The sequence below is a fragment of the Lycorma delicatula genome, chromosome 3 (genome assembly GCF_047948215.1).
Source record: "Lycorma delicatula isolate Av1 chromosome 3, ASM4794821v1, whole genome shotgun sequence".
Classification (NCBI taxonomy): Eukaryota; Metazoa; Arthropoda; class Insecta; order Hemiptera; family Fulgoridae; genus Lycorma; species Lycorma delicatula.
This window is the reverse complement of record NC_134457.1, coordinates 8,517,523-8,537,730: the sequence shown is the minus strand read 5'-3', so window position 1 is coordinate 8,537,730 and position 20,208 is coordinate 8,517,523.

Sequence of the window (20,208 nt, the reverse complement as noted above, 5' to 3'; positions counted from 1 at the left end):
TTGTAAATTTTATATTATTAGTTCAAAAAGATTAAACAAAAAAAGTAATGTAACCATAAATAGGGGTAAAACCGTTTCATTATAATTTGATAGACGTAATAAAATTAATCACATAGATAGAATTTTTATTACACAGAAAGTGATTACTGTGAGTTTTTATAAAATAACAAATTCAGTGGATATGATCCAATTGACTTTTTCCCCCTGCCTCCCGGAACCAGAGCCCCAATTAGCCGTGAACACGGTTCCGGGAGGTGCGTTTGCCTCTAGTGCCTTTCCCTCCAGACGAGGGAAACGCCAGGCTCGGCTATGTCGTTCCCGGCCTCCATCATCCAGCAGCCGGGACTCGGTCCTTTGTGTTTCGCCTCTAAGGGGACACCCCGGAGGGACGGCCCCTCCGGGACTCAGTCCTTTAGCTCAGGGGTTAGAGAGTCCCCGCACTTCATCACCACCGTCCACTCGTGCAAGCACGGGCGAACGGCAGCTCCATACTAAGCTGTACCTCACCCCCTCGCTTCCCGATATTTCATTTGCAGTATTTCCGACACAAACCACGTCACAGTGTCGAAGTCCATCGAACTACGTACCATGGTTCCAACGATGGTCCCCCACCCCGAGATACCCAATTACGGCAGTACGGCCGCGGCGTTCCTCGTCCCAACAAATCCAATTTGACTTAGATTGCAACAAAATTACGCTGCATTGTTTTTTGTTTGTTGAAGAGTCTTAACAAAACGCCAGGCTTATTATTATTATGGTTAAGTATATTTCCATTTGAAGTATAACTCTCCCCCTCTTGGGCTCCCTCAAAATTCAAAACGTGCTTCTATGATTTTTTTTTTAAAATGGAACCGACATCAAGACCATGTATTATGATGCACGTACATAGAATTATAAGATTCCCACTATAAAATATTATATTAGTGTAACTATATTTTCACTTTCATATTGCTCCCATACTCCTATATAATACACAGACTCTTATACGACATACAGATACAAATATATACAACACAAACATACATACAAAATATACACATACATTACTGGCAACATAGTCTTTAGGCTATATAGGTTACTTTAGTGGAATTAAGGCTCCAAGATGGTATATCCACAATTTGCTTGAAGGTTAGTTACCAAGATTTATCTGTATCAGTTACTGTGATATTAAGGTTGTACATCATAACGCATAGGCTCCACTAACAACATTATTAAAGAAATCCTAGATACAATCCTAGGTACAATTATTCTAGAGGTTTAGTCCGCCATAGATAACGTACACGTAGTCTCCCATTGGCATAACGATTGCTTGGCCAATGGATACATCTTAACGCATAAAGCTCCATGAACAATATTATAAAGAAAATCCCAGATCTATGCGATACTAGGTAAATACCGATTAAGATAATCAAATCATTCATTAAGTTATATAAATAATTATAACTATTACAAGTAAATATGGGTAGTAAACCAATTTGTGTATTATATTACCGATGCTTTATATTATAAATAATATGTATCGAGTCTAAAAGGTTTAAGACTAGATATCTCAATTTTTGATGATTTTATTAACGGTGCTACATATCTTGTGCAGAAACTTACATTAACTACTCCACAGAAGACTTTATCATAATCATCTAATGTGACGCATGCATATCTCTACCTACACGCCGAACGGCGAAAAAAACGTTTTTGTTAACTTTCAGATTTTTTTTATCTAAAAAAAATTTTCACAATTATAATATCACCACGAAAAGCAGCTGCGTCGATTGCAACAATATTTATTTCAATCGAGCAATATTAAAAAAGTTATGTGCGAACGTAAAAAAATATATACTAGTCGAATATATATACTACTTTTTTGTATTTGGTTAAAAATGAGTTTTCAGGTAATTGCTTGTGCCCTAAAATATGAATCAAGTAGATCGATATGTAGAAAATTTTAAATGTTAATATTTATTTGTATTTACATTAATGAATGCACAATCACAATAAGAAGAAAAATCACTTATTTTTAAAATAATAACAATGTTCACCTCTATCAAACCAAAGAAAAAATCTATTTTCGAAAAAATCAATGCAATAGCTGGGTTTACAGGGAAAAGATCTTTTTATAATTCTGTTGCCGTTTTACTTTCCCGTCGAATATAATTAGAATAACCATATTAAAGGGGAAAGTATGGTGATATCAAAAATGGGTATCGGGTTGTTTGCAAATCTTCATGTTTTAGGATCCAACTGTTCATCTAGGCTGAAAAAATCATATGTGTTTCTGTATGTATCAGGGAAGTATATGTGTCGCACTATTTTTTCTCTTACATCTAAGTTTTGATCAAATCGATTTTCTTCAAATTTAACTCAAATATTTCTATATATTGATCATATTATTATTTTTCAAAATTCACTAAGGGTGTGGGAGGATATCGCGAAAAAACTAATCTGATTTTTTTCAGAGGCATTTTAGAGAAAATCTTATTAAAGAAAATTTGTTACCTGCCGGTCTCCGAGGCGCGAGTAGTAGCGTTCATCCGGAGGTACCGGGATTGAATCCCGGACAGACATACCATTTTCACAAGCTACAAAATTGCAGTATGATCTGGTCCTCTAAAACTTTACCTATAGGTGGTCCCGGAGGCTTAAAAAAAGTGTTACCTATAATACATATATGGATAATGCAAAAACATTTTTTTTTAAATCAAACCCCACCTCTTAAAACTGAAATATTTTGTTTTTTTACTTTATCAGCCTTTGGTTTTAATATTTTTCAAAGATTTTTGAAGTTTATACATTATATAAAGAAATTTCTATTTTTTTTTTAAATATAGATCCCAGACGTAAAATGCAAAAACATTTTTTTGAAGATATTCTTTTTCTTATTTTAGCCTCAATTGAATGGGGTGTTAAATTTAGATAAAACTTTACTTAAGCAAATTTGTTAACCTTAAGCTATAAATCGATATTTTTGGAAAAGCTTTTCTTAAAATTTATTCCCCGCCTCTAAAACATAATTTAAAATATAATTTCACCAATTTACGTGGAATGAAATTAAAAAAAAAAATTACATAAACAATACTGTTTTATCGATGTATTTTGAAACATTATTAATTAAAAAAATACCTGAATTTTCTACACGGAAATACTTCAATCATTGGCGTACATTATTTCTGTACATAAATGTGTGTTTAAATAATTTTTATTTTGCTGAGTTGATACATTTTGTAGCTAATTTGCATATTTCGTACATTCACTTATGTTCTTTTATATTATTTCGCGAATTTACATTTTTTCAATGGCTAATATGGATTTAAAACAGTTTTATTTTTTATACCGTTGATTCCCTTGATCTACTCGGGCAAATACTGTACCAATGTATTACTATTTACTAATCAGAATAAAACATTTATTTTGTTGATATCTTTGATCAGAAATATTGAAAATGTTTTATAACAAGGTAAATTGCGTATTTATTTTGTAGCGGAACGTATATATTACATTATACCTGATTCAAAGTTGATAAAATAAGGTAATTTATATGATAAATTATACCATATTTGGTTATAATTAATAATCAGAAAATTAATGAAAAAATACAAATAATTTTGATTATTATTTAAAAATAAAATATGGGAATTAGATCAAATTATTATTTTACTTCAAAAATTGTAAAACGATGCACATCTCTCAACAAAAAAAAAAAAAAATTAATTAAAAAAATATTTAAATTTCGTCAATAAAACCAATTCATAAAAATGATTCTTCTTTCTTTTTAGTAGCAATGTAATTATTTAAATTGTAAATAAAAAAAAATAAGTTTTTTACACTATAAATTCTGATAATCACTTAAGGTGTTCAGTTTTAAACAAAATGTAATGATGATAAATAAGTGAAGTTGATAAATTTTTTTTAAAAGAAGATAAAACGCTAAAATACATTAATAATAATCGAGTAATATGTAGGAATGTAAGAAGAATGCTGAAATTAAAATATTAACAAAGTAAAGAGATGAATTAAAAAAAAAAGAATAAATTGAATTACGAAACCAAGCAGATGCTGGTCGAAAAGAAATTAATTACCCGTATCTGATACGTACTCAGGATCCCTTCTTGATTATTATTCCTTCCCGAGATTACAGAAGAGTTTTATATAAAACATGTATCGCGAACTTTATGTGTGTATTGTTATAGTTTTGTGTGTGTGTGTAAAACGGCGCATATATTAATATATTCCTTAGATTAAGTAATCTATATATATATATGTATATAGATGTTAACGAATTGTGGCAACAATTATGTAATTTTTCAACCATTAAAAACAGTAAACAGAAATTTAGCAAATGCTCCATTCAAATTCGGCGACGTGGGCGGCTGGAGGCGCCCACGTCGTGCCATAACTTAAATAGAGTTTTGGAGTAGGCTTCTGCATTTATAGTCGTTGCACGTGGGATGAAATCGATCAGCAGTATGCCAAACTGATCTCAAAAGATGTGACCATCAGTTTGGGTCCAAATGGGTGTGGCTTGACCTTTATCGGTTTGGTTGGTGATTAAAGATAACGCCATTCACTTGAATGCCGTCTTCTCTCTTGCGTGTAATACAAAATCTATGTTTCATCGCCGGTAACAATTGAATTAAGGAACTCATCACCTTTTACTATGTAGCGCATCAAAAACTCCAAAGCAGATCCCATTCGGATATTTTTGTGACGTTCCGTTAAGACGTGCGGCATCCAACGTGCACAAACCTTTCAGAAGCTTAAATGGTCCTGAAGAATGCGACCGATAAGAACTCTTGAAAAATCAGGAAAAAGAAGGACCAGGTCGGAAATCGTTGAGCGACAATCTTTTCTGATTTTATCATCGACGCGTTTCAACAAGTCCTCTGTGATTATCGAGGGCCTCTCCGAACGTTCTTCATCATCTACATTAATTGTGTGACCGTACAGATTAATACAGAATTGGTTGCTTGTGCACCGTACACATCAACCACCTGCCTATGAATTTCAGCCGGCTTAACGTTTTGATGGTTTAAAAAACTTATGCCTCCACATATTTCATAGTCGGCGGTAAAATAGATATTCCTATTCATTTTTTAACATAATAACTCTCACGTAATCAAAGATACTACAACTCGACAACTTACAGACAACAATGCATTGTGAACATTACAAATGTGACCATGATTGACATAGGTTTGCCAACCTTACGGAGAGAAATTTCCCAGCGGGCTTTACTTTAGCCCGCTAATATCTAACTAATATCTATTCATATTTAAAAAAATAAAGTTGTTTTTGCGACAACTAAAATATTTTTATAAAAAAAATATATTATTTTGTATTTCTTTTAAAATTATTTATAATTATTAGCGTTTTTGTTTTTAAAAAGATTATTTATTAAATATAGAGAGAACAATATTTTTTCTTTCTATTTTTCGTCCGTTTTGCTTCAATACAAAAAAAAAATTTTAAAGTTTTTATTTTTTATTGGCTGTATTTTCATTAATTTTCTCAAAATAAAATTATCTACAATTTTTATTACTAAATCTTCTGCATTTATTAGTCGTTTAACAAAGCTTTTGTACTACAAACCTAAAAAAAACTTGTTTTTTCACACCTTTTTTATGTTTTACGTCGGATACCTAAAAAACTACTGGGGTTACAGTTCTGGAACCTGTTTTATCCTTCTTTCTTTCTCTAATTACATAAGAAATAAACAACTTTACTTCTTAATTTGGGTCCCAAAAATTACGGTAGGGCTTCATTTTATTAGAACCGCTGAAATCCAGACAAAATTTTTCGTTAGCCATAACTCGAAAAAAAAGCGCTCCCAGACCTATGTTTTTATGAATTTTTTACAATATTTTCAGCAGTAGAACATGTCATGAAAGTTTCTCCGTTTGTTCGTGGGACACTCTGTATATTCTTAAAAATACCTTTTTTATAAGAAGTAATTAAATTAATTTTTTCTAATAAGCTTAAAATGAAAAGAAATTAGTATACTTTTTGAGATTTTTAAAATGAAATATAGATTTATAAAAAAAATTCTTAAAAACCAAACTAATATTTATTTGAGTGGGTCGTAAATCATGACCTTATAGTTCTCCTTTCTTCTATATATTTTAACATTATAAGAGTATAAACATATACCTTTATTTACGATTAGAATAACTTTCTTTTTTTTTCTGTTTAGCCTCCGGTAACTACCGTTTAGATAATACTTCAGAGGATGAAAGAGGATGATATGTATGAGTGTAAATGAAGTGCAGTCTTGTACATTCTCAGCTCGACCGTTCCTGAGATGTGTGATTAATTGAAACCCAACCACCAAAGAACACCGGTATCCACGATCTAGTATTCAAATCCGTGTAAAAATAACTGACTTTACTAGGACTTGAACGCTGGAACCCCCGACTTCCAAATCAGCTGATTTGGGAAGACACGTTCACCACTAGACCAACCCGGTGGGTTACGATTACAATAACTATTAAGATTTAGTTTTACTGAGATCATTTATTATTTATTTAGTTTTTCAACAAATATGCGACTTAAATAAATTTTTTAATTCATTTTCTGATTAAAAAGATCTGAAAAATACATTTTACTATATCATAAACGTTACAAACAAATAGGAAGGAAACCAACTGACGAAAGAAGAAGGAAAAAATCAAATTATTTATTATAAATAACTAATACATTCGTATGTAAATGATAATTTACTAATACGTATTTCTAAAACGATTGGTAAATATAATAAACAAAAATGTATAACATATTTCTGTCTAGGAAATAAATTTATAAAAAATTGACAATGTTCGATATAATTAAGCAAAGATTAGCATAAACAAAAACAGCTTTCGTGACCAAATTAAATCTTTTAATATTTAACAGAGATCTAAGAATTAGAAATTTCGACCTCCGTGGCTAAGTAGGTAGCGTCTTGCCATTTCGTGCGGAGGTCCCGAGTTCGAATCGCGGTCGGGAATGGCATCTTTATATACGATACCAATTTCCACCGGGTAATGACCATAGTTGGTTGGTACCCACTCAAAAAGGATGATAACAAAAGAAAAAAAAAATAGAAAGATATTCTTAAAAATATTTTTGTCAAATCAATGATAAATTAATAAAAGAAAAAATAATCTAATTAATAAGAAATAAATTAATGAATAAAATACAATATAATAATCATCTAATATATCACTACCATTTTATGAATGGAATTCTTTGAAATTTGGCGATAAAAGGATGTTGAAAAGAGGATTTTAAAAAAATGTTCTTATGAAATACGAAATGAAGAGGTCTTAAGGGGAATAGAAGAAAATTTTCTAACCGATTCTTGTAAAAAGCTTATTAAAACATTCACGATCTGCAGGGGATAAAACTATAAGGGTAAGATTTTTGCAACAGATATCTAAGAAAATAGAATGAAGTTAGTATGTTGTAGTTAAACGATTACCACAGACCAAGTAGAATGGAAAATAGTAATAAAAGGGAGTCAAATGATTGATGACTTCTCCCAAAAAATAAAAAAAGTAAATCCATTTGCTGTTTTGTGATAAAAAGCTTGTTTTAAAATTTGTATAAATTAATCATATAATTGTTGTTATTTGCATAAATTGTTTTTTATTATTTCAAAGAAGCCGTCAAGTGTTTTTTTTTAATAATTATTTACCTTCGACAGAATGAACGAAAGGAGTGTTACAACTGATAAGAATTAGCTATTTAAATGCATAACATATTACATCCTTATATGTTATTATATATCTTACAAAAGTTATATAAAAAAGAAAAAAAAACAATTTAATTTCACAAAACATTACAATTAATGATAATTTATTCAATAATTAATTGAATTTTTTTCTACATATTTATTGAATTTCAAATAACACAGACACGCACACAAATAGCTTATGCTTTAACAACTGAAATTAAATAATAATGTTAATAATTCTTTTTATTTTAATATATAATTAAAATGTTTTCAGCATAAATTTAATAAGCTAAAATATTGAAGATTTTCGATTACGAAGGTACTGCGTTTAAATTTAAAACAAATAAATATAATTTTATTTTCATAAAAAGTATACCAGAATTCAGGAAAAAAATTAATTTGAATAAATTAATCTACTACAAAACTACACTGTAAAAAAAACAAAACACACTTTATATAAAAAATAACCTGTTACATATAAAAAAAGACAAATTTATTGTTGAAAGTGATTTTAAATTTTATTTTATCGATAATATACTGTAGTTCTATTACATATTCAGTAATTTAAATATATATATATATATATATATATATATATATATAAAATTGTAAAAATTGATCATTTCTTCACACATTGTTATTGCCTAATTTACTAGAAACTCGTTTATCTGGATTTCAAAAGACAAAAAATGTTTTTTATTTAAAACGCCAAATATTTAACCCTTCTTTCTTTACGATATGTATTTAAAACAATTGATAATAATTGTTTACCTACTATAAAATAGGTAACAAAAAAAAATAATTTTTTGCATCTTTTTTTATGCAAAAAAAAAAAAATATAATGTTATTTATAGTAGAAGGAAGATTAAAGAAAAACAAACCAACATACTTGGCGTTTATAGACCTAGAAAAGGCATTCGATAACGTAGACTGGAATAAAATGTTCATCATTTTAAAAAAATTAGGGTTCAAATACACAGATAGAAGAACAATTGCTAACATGTACAGGAACCAAACAGCAACAGTAATAATTGAAGAACATAAGAAAGAAGCCGTAATAAAAAAGGGAGTCTGACAAGGATGTTCCCTATCTCCCTTACTTTTTAATCTTTACATGGAACTAGCAGTTAATGATGTTAAAGAACAATTTAGATTCGGAGTAACAGTACAAGGTGAAAAGATAAAGATGCTACGATTTGCCGATGATATAGTAATTCTAGCCGAGAATAAAAAGGATTTAGAAGAAACAATGAACGGCATAGATGAAGTCCTACGCAAGAACTATCGCATGAAAATAAACAAGACCAAAACGAAAGTAATGAAATGTAGTAGAAATAATAAAGATGGACCACTGAATGTGAAAATAGGAGGAGAAAAGATTATGGAGGTAGAAGAATTTCGTTATTTGGGAAGTAGAATTACTAAAGATGGACGAAGGAGGGGCGATATAAAATGCCGAATAGCACAAGCGAAACGAGCCTTCAGTAAGAAATATAATTTGTTTACATCAAAAATTAATTTAAATGTCAGGAAAAGATTTTTGAAAGTATATGTTTGGAGTGTCGCTTTATATATAAGTGAAACTTGGACGATCGGAGAATCTGAGAAGAAAAGGTTAGAAGCTTTTGAAATGGGGTGCTATAGGAGAATGTTAAAAATCAGATGGGTGGATAAAGTGACAAATGAAGAGGTATTGCGGCAAATAGATGAAGAAAGAAGCATTTGGAAAAATATAGTTAAAAGAAGGGACAGACTTATAGGCCACATACTAAGGCGTCCTGGAATAGTCGCTTTGATATTGGAAGGACAGGTAAAGGAAAAAATTGTGTAGGCAGGCCACGTTTGGAATATGAAAAACAAATTGTTAGGGATGTAGGATGTAGAGGGTATACTGAAATGAAACGACTAGCACTAGATAGGGAATCTTGGAGAGCTGCATCAACTATTCAAATGACTGAAGACAAAAAAAAAAATAATGTTATTTGTGGAATCGTATAAAATACTTGTTCGCCGGTTACTAAATAATGCAGGACACCATATTGAAACAAATATGAAAATTAAACGTAACATCAACAATAATTTAATGTATTGATCTCCTGGCGAAGTGGTAGCGTCACAGCCTTTCATCCGGAGAACCCGGGTTTGACTCCCGGTCAGAAATGGCATTTTTCATACGCTACAAATTTCCATTCTCATAGAAAGAAATTACCAAAGCAGTCGATGCCCATCATCTCAAAACTAAACGAAAAAAAAATTTATATTTTATTTGAAGATATCGCACCACATAATCTTGAAGGTAATGCGTGGGACATGGAAATAGAATTTCGTAGCGTATGAAATATGCCATGCCTGACCGAGATTTCAACCTGGTACCTCCAGATGGAAGGCTGAGACTCTATCTCTCCGACGTGGTATTTAAAAAAAATAATAATATTGGGAAACTATTCTTCGTATTTTAATGTAAAAATAAAACCAGGTTTTTTTTTACATTTCAAATGAAATTTATTAATCTAAATTAGTGCTTTTTTGATCGACCAAATTTTAATATTTTTGAGGTAAAATCATAATCCACTCACTGTAAAACTTCTGTATCTTCTAGATGAAAAACTGTGATAATGATTTTCATACATATCTTTTGATGCAAAACTTACACCATTAAACTAGTTCTATAGAGACCGAAACAAAGTAAAATGTAGTCTGACGGTGCAAGGTCAGGACTATACAATGAACGCATCAAAACTTCCCAATTCTCTTGGCAAACTCTCTCAGGTTTTTGACAGTTCATCAAATATGAATGTGGGCTGGCGTTTTGATGGAACTCCATTCCTATCGTTTAATTCTGGTCGCTTTAACAAGATCGCACAGAGTACTCGTTCCAGTTGTTGACAGTAGCGATCATAATGAATCGTTTGATAAGGCGGAAGTAGCTTATAGTGATTAATTTTTGTCAAATCTAACTGCACACAGAGCATCACCTTTCTTGATGACAATCCTTGGTTTGCCACAGTATGCGGAGATTCACATCGCTTCGATTACGCTTTTACATACATTATCATTCTGTGCAATTAATTTTTCATCGCCCGTAAGGAACCGTTTTAAAAATGATACGATTTCGTTTTTTTAACGATTCGCAGATTTAATCCAGTAATTTTTTATTGTTAAATCACTTGCAACCAAAATATTGAGCTTTTTTTAAATCCAGCTTTCTTCAAACGGTTTAAATAGTTTAGTTCGTTACTTATATCACGCCTGTTAACGGGCCTTGTTGAATTTTTCCATGATTTCATTGACGTTTTGAGTCACTCGCCGATCAAAATTTCCTGATAGAAAACGGTTGAACTAGATTTTTGCCATAGGGTGCATCATGTCTATAAATATCACAAATTGTTTTAGCAGTCCAACTCACATTCATTGCGTTTTATAATAAAATTTACAAAATATATGGTTTTTTCTTTACTTTCACTCATTTTTAAAACGCAATAACTTTTAAATAAACAAATTAATATTTCTTAATCTTTCTAAAAATACTTGGTGATATGTCACCTTTCAAAAACCTACAAATGTTGACAGATTCGATTAATACTACCACAGTTATAGGATTCTGAAGCCAATTTCACGGGAATACAAAAAGAATCTTTTTCCCTAACCCCAGTAATTCTTAATAAACGAATTTTACATTAAAATTTACATGTAAAACTACACTGTCAATTCTAAATAAACAGGATATTGTGTATATTTTAAAAAGTAAATAAAAATGTAAAAGATGAAAAACATAATAATTTATGTAAATAAATATACGCAACAGCAAAAGTTAATCATTCAAACGATCAAAGAAATAAAATGACATCAGCCACTAAGATGCCTACTAGACTAACTCACCACATCGTTTTTTACTTCTGTCACCTATGAACTTACTAAGATTATAGACTTATTATATAAACGTATGCGAATAAAATAAATGATTTGAAAATTTGTTTATTTACAGTACATTTAATATTATTTTTTTCTTTTTTGAAGTATTGGAGATATCGACTGCTGTGATCATTAGTTTCCATCATTAGTATTCCACATCAAAAAAAAAGAAAAATTTCATTCTCTCCCTTATAAGATCACTAGAAAAAACATCTCTCTCTTTTTCTATTTAGCCTCCGAAACCACCGTAAGGTATAATTCAGAGGATTATATATAATGAATGTAGATGAAGTGTAGTCTTGTACAGTCTCAGGCCGACCATTCCTGAGATGTGTGATTAATTGAAACCCAACCACCAAAGAACACCGGTATCCACGATACAGTATTCAAATCCGTTTAAAAGTAACTAACTGCCTTTACTAGTATTTTAACTTTAGAACTCTCGACTTCGAAATCAGCTGATGTAGAGACATATAGCGATTACAGCTAAATAGCGGCATAGTTAAAAGAATCTTTTCATGACAGATCATCCAAAAAAAGACTTGTCCAAGGATATTAAAACCCTAAATAAACACAAGATGACAAGGGTGTAAAGGGCCCTGCCACTTAAAGATTATTATTGTTAAAATTATTAAATTACAGTTAAAATTATTATTATTATTAATTTATTTAGCAACATTTTATGTATAAATTTCAAACATAAATTTACTAGAAAATTGACAACTTATTTAATAATATCTAAATGATTTCAGATTCGGTTTAGAAGGAGATAAGCGACGAAAGAAGAATTATTGGCCTAATACTAACGATTGAGAGATGATGGAGGAAGGAAAAAATACATTTATTAGATTTGTGGATGTGAGGAATAAGATGTTTGAATTACTTAAGAAATAGTAATTAACTATAAGTAAAAAAAACATTCCGAGAAATATAAAAAATTGAGATCATCAGTGATCTTTCCTCTCATGTCTGAGAGCTGGTGACCTGATTCTCATCCCGCTAACAATTTCCAGCTATACTCACGGTCCTCTGCCATACGAATCACAAGATGCATAAATATCTCCAGCGCCTCTTCAATTTAGTCCAGCTATCTTTTCGGTGGTCTTCCGCGTGACCTGCTGCCCTCGATTTTTTCCTTTATGACTAACTTCTCACGATTTTTGTCGAGTCTATGAACTGTATGACCGAAAAAGAGGAGGATGTATATTTCGGACAATCTTCTCCGTATACCCAACTCGTTTATACTGCGCCGCTGAGCATTCTTCTCTAAGCCCACATTTCGAGTGCATCAGATATAATGTATATCATTTCAAAACTGACATATCAGTAATAAAACTCGGAGAAATACAGGAAGAAGCAAAATTCATAAAGTAATGATACAGAAATGAAATCTATCCCTTCAATTAGTCAATCTGTTTATTTAGAATGCTCACAAATCAAGCAGTTGAAGGTGAAGTAGTCCAAGGAGAAATAATTCATGCTGAGATTTGGAGATAACATTGCTCGTCATTACTGAAACGAAACGGGAGTTGTGAGGAATGTAAGAAGTTCTAAGTAAAAAATATAATTTGAAGATAAATGTGAAAAAACTAATTTATGGCCTGGAGATAAAGGCAAACGGTGTAACGAATTGCTACTAAGTGTAATATTCATCTACGTAAGTAACAAAATAACCTACGATGGAAGAAATATAAGAGATATTGTAACTAGAATCGCTCAGACAAAAGCTGCATTTAATAATATGTGGAATAAACTGATTGATAAAGAAATAAATTTGGTTACAGGAAAAAGGTTTCTCAAGACCTATGTATGAAGAATAGCGCTACATAGCTATGTGACCTAAACCATAGCAACTAAAGAAGAAAGACGGGTGAAGGCATTCGAGATGTGGTATTATAGGAACATTTTGAATATACATGGGTCAACAGGATCAAGGGTTATTTTACATAGTAGGAGAAATCGCATTATACTGTAGATATTAAGAAATCTTAAAGTCGCTGGTGTAAATTCAGAGAATTGCAAGGTGATTCATCATCATGATGTAGTGTTCTGCCTGTCAGCAGATTCCTGGCACCATTGTTGTCTCCACCTGTTTATGTGCCATGCTTCTTTTTTCTCTCATCATAACCTTCTTTACTCGTTATGTCATTTATTGCTTCTGCCTCTTACTCCTTTTTCTTTTTTCAACTTCAACTGAGCCTTCAAGAACTGCATTTATTAATCCCTTTCCCCTAATTATATGCCCGATCCAGTTTTCTCTCCTCTTTCTGATAGTCACCAATATTGTTCTATCTTCATTTATTTTCCCTAATATTAATCCATCCACTTTAACTACCTCATTTTCCCCCAGGCCCACATCTCAAAAGACTAGATCATATCTTTTTCCTTTTCCCTCAGCGTCCATGTTTCATTACCGTTCTAAAGTAATACCTTAATCATAGAATTTTACTAATCTCTTCCACAAATACAGATCCATGTTGCTACAGAGTAGGTTTTTCTTCCTATAAAAGGCTTCCTTTGCCATTGCAATTCTCGTCTTAATTTCTACTTCTCCAGTCTTCAGATAGTACTGTCCCGATATATCTTTTTCTATTCAATTTTTCCTTCTGCTGTTACAGCATTTACATCTTTCCTCTCATTTACCTTTATAACTTTAGTTTTTCTCACATTTATTTTCATCCTATATTCCTTCTTCCCTACTTCAAATACTTTTATCATTCCTTGTAACGTCTAAGCGTCTTTAGTTACGATCAACAAACAGACATAATTTATATTTTTTCCACCTATGCTTACTCCTTTTTGGCCATCCAATATTTTTTTCAACATTTCCTCGACATAAAGGGTGAACAATGTTGGTGATAAAAAGTAATTATAAGCAATTTATGAGATTCTCATTTATTTTCACAGCTGATTTTTGCTTCATATATAAATCACTCAGATCAGTTTCTAACCTTCCAATCCACTCTCTTTTCTTTCAAAGTCGAATATAAAGTTTTCCACTGTACTCTATCTAATGCCTTTTCCATATCTATAAAACACATGCTCAATTCTCCTCCTCTTTCAAAACATTCTCCCCAATCATTTTAATCAATTTTACATCACATCTTTTCTTGTTCCTTTTCCTTTTCTTAATCCACACTGTTCTTCCTCAATATTCTACTCAATTTTTGTAATCAACCATCCGTTTATAACTCTCAGCATTATTTTTGCAGCATTCCAAGGTGATAACATTAAAAATAAAAGATTCTGAAAAAACTTGTTTTTTGTCAGGCGATAACTTTTCAAATGATCTTATAATTTATATTTTTTAAGATTTTTTAAAAGCAGCAGTTAATCATACCTATCCAAAGAGACGGACCAATTTGAATTACATATAGTAAGTAAAAAATATCTGATGTGGGAACCACACGACTTCCTTGTACGCGCACATTCTTTTAAAAGGAAAAGTACATAAAATTTTATTTCATTAATAATTTATAATATTTTTTTTCAATATTTTTTTATATTATTAAAATTGAATTATTATTTATTGTAAAAGTTTCTTTTTTTTACGATCGGAGGTTAATAATTATTTACAAATCAATATATTTAAATTAAATAGAAGTTAAGAAAAAAAAGGAGATGAAGTCTGATTAAAACCGAAGTGCCTTCTCCTTGTAAGATTCAAATATTTCGTTAATTAAAATTTTATTTGGTTATAACTCTGGAACCAATGAAAGTAACTACCACTTAAGATATATCATTGAAAAGCTCTCAATGAGGGCTTATTATTGCAATTAATAAAGAGCTTTTTTGGACACTTTTGACTCAGTCGATTGCAATAAAAATGGGAGACGAATATCAAGACGTTAAAACAGCCTTAAATCCAAAATTTCAACATCCTACGGTTAATCGTTTTTGAGTTATGCGAGATACGTACGTACAACGTCACGCCGAAACTGGTCAAAATGGATATTTCCGTTGAAATCTGAAAACTGAAAATTTTCGCGATCACAATACTTTCTTTTCTTCGTACAAGGAAGTAAAAAAGAGGATTTAACTAACAAGTGCCAATTAAGTATTTCTACTTAAAGCAATAACAATAGGAAATAGGTTAAGTAAAACATTAACTTCAAGATAATATTTATGAATGAATATTACGGTATTAAAACCAACAGCAGTTACCATAGTCTGCATAACTAAAACTATTATTGGTGGAAAAAACACCATAAAGTATGGATATCGGTATTAACACAAAAGGTATTAACAACTTATTATATTAATCAGGGTCGTTCGCATTAATTTGATATCGGGTTATAACCAGTTTAATACGTTATCCAAATAAATAGGAAAAACACTACTTAAGTATTATCTATATTTACTGTATAGATAATCCTGTCAGATATATGGAGGATTTTATATTTGGATTAAATAGCTTATTTGTATCCAAACGAGTATAACTTTTTATTAAACTATTGAGTTGGGATGTATTCATTCTAGTCGGTTCAAGATAATACCACCACAAATATTCGATAGGCAAGTGTGTACGTGTTTCTATAAAGCAACAAGGTAACACTAAGTCTAACAAAAGGTTTACACACACATACCTTTACTGTTTATTCTTTTTAGCCGTTGTAATAACAACTTTTATAAATCTAATAATTTTGTTTTAATGTATCACGACTTCTCTGAAGTAATCTGTGTCTAAAAAAAAAAAAATAAAAAAAGAAACTCATCATGTTTTTATATCGAATCAGTAATAAGGTAGATATTTACAAAGTAAAACTTAAACTATACATTTTTATTACTGTTACTGGCAAGTTCTGTTTCTGTACGCATAGCATAAAAATAAATAAGTTACGATACTGCAAATAAATATTTAAATTATGCCTAAATTATACATTATAATTGATGTTTTAAATTAAGGAATATATTTTTTGTTATTTTTTTTTTTTTACTTATTCTATCGTTTGATTAGTTTGAACGATTATATTTTTTATCTATTACGTGCCATTCTCTAACCTTCTAAAATGCCTATTCATTCAACATCCTCAATTATTTATTTATATATTCCAAACTGTTGTCTTTCTTTAATTTTTTTACCCCTAAAACTTCCTATTAAAATTTAATTTACTAATACTGAATGCCTAAACAAATGGTCTACCCGCATTTTTCTTCATTGTAAAACACTGTATCACAAGATTTGTCTTCTAATCGTTTACATTTCGTATACTCACCTAGATTTAAATTTATTTGATTCGTTATTTCTATTGTTTTCTTAATGTTTATTTTATACTTCAAACAACGAATATATTAGAAGAAAAAGAAAATTAAAGGAGGACAAAAAATATATACATGTAAGTTTTGCTGATCGTATGGTAATTCTCCATTTGCTAGAATACGCGCTTCAAACATTGTTAACTCAGGCCTGGAAGAAGGAATGAAAATGAATAAAGGAAAAAATAACAAAATGTTTGTTGTTTAATTACTGTAATTAAACAACAAAGAGGATTTAATAGTCAGAAAAAGTGAAGGAAGAAAAGAAACAGTAAAAATTACAAATAATTGGGAACTATAGTGACGACGTGAAAAATGAAATGGAAATAAAAGGAAGTATAGTGGTGGAAAAAAGCTTTCAATGTGAAGAAGAAATTAATACGTACAAAAAAAAAGTCTGACCATAGATTTAAGGAAGAGGTCTGAAAAATACTATGTATAGAGTGTTTTGTACAGAAGTGAAGCAAGGAGTATGAGGAGCCCTCTCCTCATCGTTCACGCTCCACTTCCATAGTTAGAGCTTAACTTTCATAGGTAAAGGACCGGATTGAGATTTTGAATAACTGGATATGGAGAATGAGATATATGATATCTTACAATTAATTTTTTATTTAACTGGTCCATTAAATTAAATTATAAAATGTAATTAATAAATACATTTAAATAGGAGTTATTTAAATTATGATACATTGATAAAATTCGCCGGCCTCCGTGGCGCGAATGGTAGCGTCTCGGCCTTTCATCCGGAAGTCCCGGGTTCGAATCCCGGTCAGGCATAGCATTTTCACACACGCTACGAATCATTTATCTCATCCTCTGAAGAATACTTAATGGTGGATCCGGAGGTTAAAAAAAAAGAAAACCCACTGGGATGGTCTAGTGGAGAGAGTTCACTATAACTCTCTCCACTAGACCATCCCAGAGAGAGAGTCTAGTGGTGTAGAAGTCGAGAGTTCTAAGGTTCAAATCCTAGTAAAGGTAGTTGTTGCTTTTATGCTGATTTAAATACTATATAGAGAGAGGATACCGGTGTTCTTTGGGGGTCAGGTTTCAATTAACCACACATCTCAGAAACGGTCGAGCTGAGACTGTTCAAGACAACACTTCATTTACATTCATACATATCATCCTCTGAAGTAATACCTTACGGTGGTTCCGGAGGCTAAACAGAAAAGAGAAAGATATATAGATAAAATACGTTTGATTACAAATTTATGCGTATTTAGTTATACAGAAAGTCTAACATAAGTTTAAAATAAATAATTTGTAATTTAAATAATATTCGGTTTTTTTTTGGGTTTTTTTATTGGAAGGTAAATTAAATTTTTTTTATTGTTTGTTTGTTTTGAAGTATATTTTTATAAAAATCATAAAAATAGAATTATAAAAAATAAATGTCAGAAGGTCTGTATATCATTCGTTTTAAACTTACATTTAACAAGCTATGGAATCGATTAAAAAAAGTTATAAAAAATAACTGTTTATTGTCTGTAATTTTTTTTTATGATACATGACTAAATACAAATATGTATTTTGTTCAGAATACATTCATGTACTTATTTTTTTTTTATTCATAATAAATATTCTTGTTCAATATTTTATTAAAAACATGATTAAATATTGTCAAATAAGTAGAAAAATAAACCAAATATTTTGATATGGAAGAGAGAAATACTCTTATTAATAAAAATCTGCTAGCATTTAAAAAAAGTATACAACTCTGGGAATAATTAAATTATATTCTAAGAATTGTAATAAAAAATTATACAAAAAACGTTTTCGCATTTTAATAATTTTCATAGATATTTACAGCTAAACATTAAAGTAGATATTTAAAAATTAAAGTATTTAACAATTAGACTAAAAATTTGCACTACAGAAAAAAAGGAAGTTTGGTTATAATTTTTGACTTTTACAAAAAGTTTTTTTTCTTTAAAAATTAAAGAAAATAATTAAGTATTAAACAAATAATTTTTTTAATTTTATTCTATGATAATCTAACTATTAATAATAAATAATGTTTTCTAAAAATATTAATCGCATGAGATAAGTAGATCAAATGCAGAAAAATATAAAATTTTGTTTTTCATTGATGAAGTAATTATAAAAAAGAAAGAGGTTAAATTTTTTTGAGTTAACAAATTTTTAGTTTTGGCAAGTTATAATAAATTGAAGAAAACGTTAGCTATGAAATTAAAAAATTATTTAAATATGATCTTTTTAATAGCACAAAAAATATTATCGTTATTATAATTAGATTACTGTAATACACTTGTTGGAAAAATACGCCGCTTTGGTCGAATACCTTGACTGGGTTTATGTTACTCTAAATTATTTATTGTTCGCTAGTTCATTCACATAAATAGAAAACCTTATTTCTATTATCATATAAATTATATTTATTATAATCTTAATTTGTAATTAATATATATATATATATATATATATATAATTTAAAAATCAGATTTGGACAACACAAGACTTCCTTGTACGCCTACTAAATACATTTACTCATTTTTTACAAAAAATTAAAAGTATATAAAATTTTATTTCATTAATAACTTGTGATATATTTTTAATTTTTTTTTTCTGTTATTGAATTATTATTCACCGTAAAACTTTTTTTTTTTTACAATGAGATGTTAATAATTATTAATAAATCAATATATTTAAGTTAAAAAAAAAAATTAAAAAAAAGATGAAGTCTGATTCGAACCGATGAGTCTTCTCCTAAGATCCAAATATTTCATTAATTAAAAAATATTATTTGGCTATAACTCTGGAACCAAGGAAAATAAGTACCACTTGTTATATATCGTTGAATGGGGGCTTATTACTGCAGTTAAAAATAAAACAAAAATGAATTTTGGGCTATTTTGAACACTTTTGGTTCAGTTGATTCCAATAAAAAGGAAAGGTGAACAACTACATGTTACAACAGTGCTAAATCCAAAATTTTAACATCCTACGGCTAATCGTTTTTGCGTTATGAGAAATAAATACATACATACAAACGTCACGCCGAAACTAGTCAAAATTGATTCAGGGATCGTCAAAATAGATATTTCCGTTGAAATCTAGAAACCAAAATTTTTCGCGATCATAATACTTCCTGTACTTCATTCAAGGAAGTAATTACTCGCTAAAAATAAAGCCAAAAAACCATACATTAAGCAAAGCACATGTTCATAGTGTAATAATTAGATTAGTAATGAGCTAAGTTTTTGAATGGGCTGACTGTACACTGAACTGTATTATGAATAAGTGAATAACTGTATTTGACTGTATAAGGTAATAACTTTATTAAAATCTTCGTGAAAATAGGATGAATATTA